This window comes from Coturnix japonica, chromosome 2, assembly GCF_054131305.1.
Source record: "Coturnix japonica strain WE chromosome 2, WE-NBRP24, whole genome shotgun sequence".
Taxonomy (NCBI): Eukaryota; Metazoa; Chordata; class Aves; order Galliformes; family Phasianidae; genus Coturnix; species Coturnix japonica.
The window spans coordinates 123386219-123395121 of record NC_140664.1 but is presented as its reverse complement, the minus strand read 5'-3'; positions in this window follow the sequence as shown (position 1 = coordinate 123395121).

Genomic DNA, 8903 nt, shown 5'->3' with positions numbered 1-8903 from the left:
AGCATACTTATCTAACCAAAAGCAAACGTAGTCTGCGTAGCTCATTGATGTTTCTTGTAACACTTGTGTTAACCTTTATAATGTGATAAAAATCTGGCACAGCTATGTGCAGTTACAAATCATTTGGGTTTGATAATATCAACAATTATAAATTAGCGTGTATCACTTTTAATACTGCTTCAAATTACATTGATAAAAGCTTAGCTCGATATTGATGAGAAGACAAAGAACTGGGGATCTCTCCATTGCTCTAATTAACGTTACTGAGGGCAGAACTGGGCCCCTCTGAAACAGATCCGTCTATCAAAGCAGTATGTAGTTGTTTGGTTTTGTATTTTTAACAGTGTATTTGTTGTGTTCCCTTTTGGTGAACATACTTCCTATCTAGCAATGAACACGTTTTACAGAGCCACAGGGTTTAGCTGCCTGTAATTTACATTCAAACAAGTAAAACCAACCTGGTATGATCTGTACGTTCAGCTCAATGCAGGTGCATGCGGAGCCTGAGATGCAAGTTTTAGTATAAAAGCTTTCCCTGCGAGAATCAGAGCAACACGACCAACTCTGCCTCATCCTTCATTTGCTTGGCTCAGCTGATGAAAGGGGCAGTTTACTAATTATTTACATTCTGAGCAATAAATGCCAGGGCCAACCTGTACTTCAATTAGCAGCAATGGTGCTGCACCTCGGATCCATCCAGCGGCCATCACTGCCAGGAGGATGGGGGCACTGAACAAGTGGCATCATACATGTGCTGGACAGCCTGCGTTGCTTACATGGCACCAGCTTTATTTCAGACTGTGGGGATGGTTTTGAAAGGAAACACACTTGTAGTTTCCGCCCATTTTTAAATGGTAAGTGACTTCGCAGTCGATATGGGAAAACAAAGAGGAATGCTTTGGTGATCCTAAACGTACTGTATTGTTAACGCTGCTGAAAACTACTAGTGTCCATGTACTGTCTGTTTCATGCAAGATTTATTTGTTGTGAGAGAAAGCCCTGATGGTTGGTTAGTGAATTAGGTCAATAAGCAGTAGGATAGTGATAGGGGAGATTCTATTGCTCTTGGGGATTTAGGCTTCCTAGCACGACATTTAAATCAATAGGAATCATCAGCTACCCTAATCTGCCCATACCAAACAGCGCAGGGCCCACGGTGATGGAAAATATCGGAGGGGACCATGAGAAACAGCAGGTTTTTCCCTGGGATAATTAATGAAATGTGCCACGTAGATACTTAAAGGCATTTTAAATCTACCTTCGTTGTATGTACAATTTTATTAAAAACACAATGCATTCCTAAAAGTGGCACTAATTAGGATCAACACCACGTACTGCTCATTCATTCCTGGGATTATTCAACCATTTTTGCAGATGTGTCAGTAATCTGTCATTGTGTGCACCAGAAAGAGGTGCCAGGCAAGACATTCCCATCACAGGTCTAACAAAAGTGTTGAGATCCTGGCTCAGAACTGCTGGCAATACAATGTTCGTGCAGCCAAAACGATAACAGAAAGACAGAGTTATATTTACAAAGCCCCGTGCAGCCAGTGACGAAACGTGAGAAGTCTGTATTTTGGAGGTAAAAATTTATCTTCAGAAATAATTTGCACTATTATGATATGCACCTAGAATTAAGTAACTGCATTAATGAGACACAAAGACACGTTGTGCTCATCTGTCAGTCTTTCACCGAGCACACTGAATCTTACAGTGAATGCCCACTGCCATAGCAGCCCTTAGAGAGCTGAGGGACAGTGTTCTTCCAAACAAACAAAAAAACCTTTGATTTCTCAGTGCCAGACAAATAACATTTCATTTCTGTCAAATTGCTTCTGTCAAATAGTTATGATGAATCATAAATAATTGTTATATTTGATAGTGGTTTTATATTTGATACTGGTTTTAAGCAATTTGTTACGAACATTGTGGGTACCTCCATGCCTCCTCTTGCCTTGTGCTCGTTATGAAACACAAGCAAACCCATTCTTTGCTCAAAAGTCTGGATGTATTAAAGGATCTTCTTTAAAAAAGACCTTCTCTTGGGCCACTGTTTGCAGCAAATGGTAGATGCTCCCCTTGGCTGCGCCGGGTAGCCATAGAGAGCTGCAGGACCCGCAGCCGGCATTCACTGCAGCATCATTCTGCTGGCGGCCGAGCAGCTGGCACCTACATGAGGTGTGTTTCTCCAGACAGATGTTGTTGCCATCGCCCCGCTTCTACAGAGTTCCGCAGAGGCCAATTCAGAATTACGACAGTAAAGAGTGAGCAACAAATTTCAAAATTCGATCCATCATTTCTTGGCTGTGGAAGCCCGTGCCCATCTGTTCACATGGCAGGTGGCCCACTTGCAAGCTAGCTGGACCTTTCCCCTAAGAAATTAGTGGCAGGCAAGAGCAGCTTACTGAATCTGTACAGCAATGCAAACACTTCTTATTTCTGCAGGAAGTGGAACTGGGCAGCATCTGCCTCCTTTCGCTTCCTTGTATTTCTTGATATATACATTGTTAGCTGAGCGGAGGAGGAAAGGAAACGAGGAACTTACTGGCGCTGGTTGCTGCCAGAAAGACAGGTTGTATTGGAACAGGTGCTTAGAAAATCTGCGAAAGCCAGCTGAAAGGTGTCAAAATGTGCATAACGTGAACCAGCAGTTCACAGATATTTTGTGTGAATTTAGTCTTGTAGAATGAGAGTTCAGAGGGACGCTCCGCAGAAAAAAATCTGCCTTAGGAACAGACGACCAGCTTAATGGGCACAACCTCGCCTGCTCGCTCACAACGTGCGTGATGCTCTCATGTGGGATGGAAGACAAAGGGAAAAAAGGTTTCCTGTTGTTAAACTTCTATCCTTCGTTGTTTTGGAATTGTCAGATGAGGAAAGAAAGATACGATAAGCTGTTCTGCAAATATGTTAAGCTGATCACCCAACCTAAAAATAAAAGGGGATCGATTGAAATTACGCAAGCTGTGTTTTGGTGAGAGATTAACTGCAAAGAGCAGGCAGGTAAAAGAAAGAAGAGTGCCAGATCCTTTTTATAGTACCAGTCAGACTAATGCCTGTGAGCCACACTTGTCCCTTGACCTTGTTAAATGTGGCCCACGTGTTGGAGGGAGAACAGGCAACTTTTCCGACACATTCCCTTCCCACATGTTTTTCCTGCAGTGAGCTACTGTAGATAGTTCTAAAACACATGGGAGTACAAGTGGCTTCCCCATGTGTATTTTAAACCTAACAGAGCTACGGCAGGCAGAACCGCGTGGGGGTAGAAAGGATCATCAAGAAAGAAAAAAGAGAGAAAGCTTTTCTACTGTTTGTGCTCCTGTCCTTCATGTGCTGAGGGAATGCATGGGAGAGCAACAGTAAGGAAAATGAGAGGACGAGAGAGAGCGAGAAGAGGAAGAGGAAGAAAGAAGCAGACAGAAGCAAAGGGAAAGGAACAAAGCAGCGTGGCATTGGGGGGAAAAAACAAGGCAAAACAAAACAGCGGAGAAAAGGCGAGGGAGAAAGAAGGCATTGTGAGGGAAGGACAGGAAGTGACAGGGAAAAAATCATAGAGAAAATCATTTCACTGTCTGTAAGGGTAAAATCAGACGTGCTCGACTGTGTTTTTCATTTCAGCTTGTGAGCCTGTGTGCTCAGCTTTAGCAGTGTAGGAAGAGGCATGTTTTGCACATTCCTCGGTGTCATCCCTCCTTTCGTTTTGTCTCCCGATGCTGCATCTTTGTTCAGCTTCTGCTTTCTGTCTCCTTCTGTCTCCTGCTTCCCCCTCCCCTTTTTCTCTTCTCTGCCTCTCACAGGCAGTGAATGAGATGTAGCGTATCATTGTATTATCAGGGCCATTTTTTTTCCTCGAACTTGCCTTAAAAACAGAATGCCAGTGAGGGAGCGAGCCTTTATTTTCTGAGGAGACTTAGCTGAGACAGCCTGAAATCATCGACATAAACTTAAGCAAGCGTTTGTGTGAGATGTGACTCTTACTCCATGCTACTCATGGGATATGGTCACTGCCTTGATTTCAAGGGGCTTTACAGGAAATCAGCGCTGAGAAACTTTTCCCTGTAGCTGATGAGCTCCCAGAGGAACAAATAAAGGACCCCCATGTTGCTGTGCCCTGCCTGCAGCCACCCGTGTGCCCCCACAGCCACTCTTGCAGAGCTGGCACTGCCAGCAGCCACTGGGACAGAGCTGTGGGCTGGGACTGCACTGCACATAGAGAACTGCCAGTGGCAGGTATTGCAGTGCTGAAAATAATACACATCATGTAATTTGTTGTTCTGTTATAATTTGATAGGCTTTTGTTCATCTCAGATTATTTTTCCTTGATTTGGGGCTGAATAAATAAAGCTGAGTTATGGCAGAATGATTAGATATATGATTTTTATGTTTAAAAGCAAAAGATGACTGTGAGGGATGCTTGTGCTTTTTTGTTCCTCCCTGCTTTCTTCTGGTTCTAAGCCTTACTCTGTGTTTTGTTTTTGACCCATTTCAGTTGCGTGCCAGGGTCTCAAGGCTTCCAAACTAAAGCCAGGAGCTCAGGAGGATGAACAGCTTTCAGGAAACGGTCAACAGCTCTCAGGGTGCAATTCTAAAGGTCATTTGTTATCACATCTGTTCCTGTCAAGGCGTCCTCCCTTAGCAAAGCCCATCTGAGAGAGAAAACCCTGGGAGGTTCTGTGGTGGGATTTTTCTCTCATGCCGTATGATGAGACTAAAAGGGATGCATTCATCTGTGGAGCTCTCCCAGTGTCGGAGAGGACCGTCACAAACCTTTTTCCTCTGCTTGTTTTGCTGGGACCTTAATTTCCCAACCACTGTCTTGAGTCAAAATACAAAAAAGTCCCCCCAAAATAGTTAACAGTAGGATGGGTCTGGTCTCCCCTTTGTCTCTTGGGGCAGAGTAAAACCGAAGACCATCATTTGGCAGAAAGTCTGAGGTTTTGTGAATGTGACTATGGTGAACAGAAGCCAGAAGAGAAAGAAACGGTGCTGGGGTTGAGCAACCCATTCATTTTGCTAGAGATGGAGCTTCCAATGCTATCAGTTGTTCATGCTGCAGAAGTTACGGGGCAGATTAGGGCAGGTTTGGAGGTACAGTCCCTCTTTGTGCTTCCTGCCATCTGCTCACATCACTGGAGTCACAGAGAAAATGCCATGAGTAGTTTGCTTATAGAAACAAAGTCAAATACGCATTTTATGGCAGTAATCTAACTGTATAGTTGTAATATAAATTAGCATTGCACTAGTCTTCTGGAAGAAACCAAACCAAACCAAGCCAAATACAACAGGCAGAATTTAGAGCACCTCATACTGGACCCAGAAGAGTGTTATCTAGTGCAGTTTTTAAGTAGTTTGTGAGCATAGTAAAATGCCTGATTAATTTACAATGAGTTGTCGTATCAGGTAGATAATATGTCTTTTAAAATGTAAGTACCAAAGTGCTTGTTTGTCTAATCTATTATTTACAAGGCAATCTATTAGAGTGATAGTATGGACCAAAATATGTTCTCTTACAAGCTGGTAAAGCCCTGCTGGATCTGTGTAGCTGTGTCAGTTACACCAGCGAAGGGCTTAGCTTTACATTTCTATGTATTTAATGGATAGACTATTTTAATTAACCAAGCTCTAATATGCCTCTGTCATGACTTGGAAAATAAACTATTTCTGTAACTTAAATAAAGTGAAGATAGAGTAGCTGAAAACATAAAGCACTTTAAAGCATAAATAAATTCAGACAAATTCTTAACACATGTTAAGATTTCTGTTCATTGTTAATGTCTGTATTGCTCTACAGAGACAAAAGAAGTTGGGTAAAGGCTGGATTTTGCAGACCGTCCTTGTAAAGGGGAGGTGTTCCAGAACTGCTCTGTGTTGTGTTTTACAGGGCAGACAGAGGATAAAAAAAAAAATGGTGAATTCTGCATCTGTCACACTTCTGAGTCTGTCACTCAAAGAAAATTCCCCCTTCCCTTTTTAGGAAAGTTGCTGAAGAACGATGGGCTGTGGCTGATAACAGTGACCCATATTTAGGCAACATGAAGATTGTGACAACATTAGCTACAGTAAGGGAATGCAGATGTAAAATCAAAACATCTGTGACGGTAACTTCAACTTCCCCTATTATTCCTGGATGTTGCAGTGCCATAACTCACATTCCTGCATTGTCTTGCCATCAGAAGACACATCTAGCCTTGAAATATTGCACTAGCTTTGAATTAATTTGCTTTCAACTTCATATCATAAAATTATTATTGCTGAAGCATGCCGGTTCATTTTGAGATACTAATAGTACAAGTAAGTGATCTTCTACTTGACAGATTGCAAAATGTGTTGTATTTTATCCTTGATTATGAGAATAATTTGATTTGCCTTAGCACAGCTATTAAATAGTCACTGAGAGATTGACTGTGGTGGTATGAAGGATTTTGCCATTAATAGTTTTATGGGAGAGATTCGGAATATAAACAGATTTCATGGCTCTTCTCAACTGGAATATCTGAATAGCCTTCATTCTCTACAGCCCTTCCATATTAGCTTGCCGTGGAAACTTCTGTCAAAATATATCTTTCCTTGATTTTCCAGTGCTTCATATCACAACGTGTTGCTTTTTCACCAGCACTACAGCAGTGAGGGCTTTGGTTGTGGCTGTGTAAATCACAGCTGAGCAATGCCCAGAATAGTGTACTGTAATGACAGGGGAGTGCAGTAAGCGGTGAGCCTGGTCCTGCTGCATGGGGAATTTCAGAATGGAATCAGCAGATTTCATTCTGTTAATTTCAGAGGGGATCAGTCCTATTGTATGTACTAGGAACTGCCAGTATTAATTATGATTCCTTCTTTCTAGCAGTCACTCTTTTAATGATGAGCAAGACAAGGTTCTGATAACTCATAGCTACCGCATAGCTTGAGTTTAGGAGTGTGTGCAGTATCTGTGCTTGGGCTGCCAGATCACACTGCATGTCCTCTGTTCACTCTGACTGCTAGAATAACTTATTATGATACTGGACTTCCAAAGAATATATTAACTTCCTGACTCTCTATAGTAATACCATACAGCTGGTTCAAATAAACATTCCAAGCCAGTGCATTTTTCATCTTGGAAAAAAAAAAAAAAAAAAAAAAAAGGCAATCCCAAAGAACTTTTGTATTTATTCAGTGCTTACTGTCATTGCCTTTGACACTGAGCACAAAATTAATAGTTTTAAAAATGGGAGCTGCTCTCACGGCCTTTGCATTGATTCTCTCTTGTTGTTCTTCATTTATTTTGTTGATCATTGCAGCCAGGAAGAGAGGGAAAACTGCTCATGGCATTAATTTTCTTGAGTTACTGCAGTATTCTGTCTCACTAAAACTTCAGTGCTCTTTTTTTATACTCCAAAGAAAATGTGTCCTTTAATCTAAGACAGAATCTGTACAAAGAATTGGGGTTTCTCTAGACTTAGCCCTACTAATCTAAAGCTGCATCCATACTGGTACCAAGACATGAGCAGGTAGCTGTCACATGTTTACTTTTTTGCACATGATTAAAAATATGCTATTTTGTTTGTCTGACTTTTCCTTGTCAGCTCATTTATTAATATCTCATATGCAAAGAGGGCTGCTGACATATTGGGTGACGTCCTTATGCAAAATCATCATGTAAATTGTGAATGTTCTGGCTGTGTACAGGGGGAATGGCTTTAAATTGAGACAGGGGAGGTTTAGGTTAGATGTTAAGAGGAAGTTTTTCACTCAGAGGGTGGTGACACACTGGAACAGGTTGCCCAACGATGTTGTGGATGCCCCATCCCTGAAGGCATTCAAGGCCAGGCTGGATGTGGCTCTGGGCAGCCTGGTCTGGTGGTTGGTGACCCTGCACATAGCAGGAGGGTTGAAACTTGATGATCATTGTGGTCCTTTTCAACCCAGGCCATTCTGGGTTGAAAATGGTTCTATGGTTCTCTGATTATATTTGATCGCACTTCTTGCTGCTGTATTACTGTCAGCACACTGAGATTTGGCTTAAGAGAGCGAACATATGATTGAACAAAGATTTTACTTCAAACATTGCTCATCATTAATATACTAATTCCCAAGAGAGAAAATTAGATATCACACCACAAAGCTCGTCTACTTCTATTTAACAGTGCAATTTATGAAGTAATTTCTTGATGAAACTTGTGAAATGCTCCAGGTTGGTTTCTATGTTATTTGTGGAAAACCTTAATGGATGGACTCACAGAAATCGTGGAAGCTGCTGCACATGTTCATACTTCTATGAGAGAACCCTCTGAGCCAGTCTTGAAGAAAAATGGTATTTGCAGTAAGAAAGTAGAACTATACAACTCATTGCAAACAGGAGTTCTCTAAAGCTGGTTGTGATCTCTTCTCTGATTGTGAGTGATATAAATGAGAACATGTCCCTGATTTCAATGGGATCAGGAGCAGATGACACTTTTCCATGATTACATCAGGTGTGAAGAAGGAAAATGTGTGTGCGGGGTTATAATAAGGCATTTGGATGTTTTATATGTTTGTTACAGCCAGTGAATAGTGGACTGTGTGAAAATTAAAGTGTTTGATTTAGACAGGTAATTCTGGTGTCCCGCTATTAGATTATTTCACATCGTTAATTATCAGTGAGAAGTCTGGGATCATTCTGATGTGAAGCCCTTTCTGAAACATACCCCACTGTAGAAGTGCTGATGCATCACTGGAATTAGAGGTTGGATGAAAGGTTGCTTTTAGATTCTGACTTTGCATTCAGAAAAACGATTTTGCATGTTTCTGGTCCAAATAGTCACAGAAATGTGCTTCTATCAGAGATCTGTTCCTTACAATTTTCAGGCAAGGTAAATCAATCTGCAGTTTTATGGCTGGAAGTGGGGGAGCATTGTAAAATAGCAGTATTAGGCAAAGTACTTTGG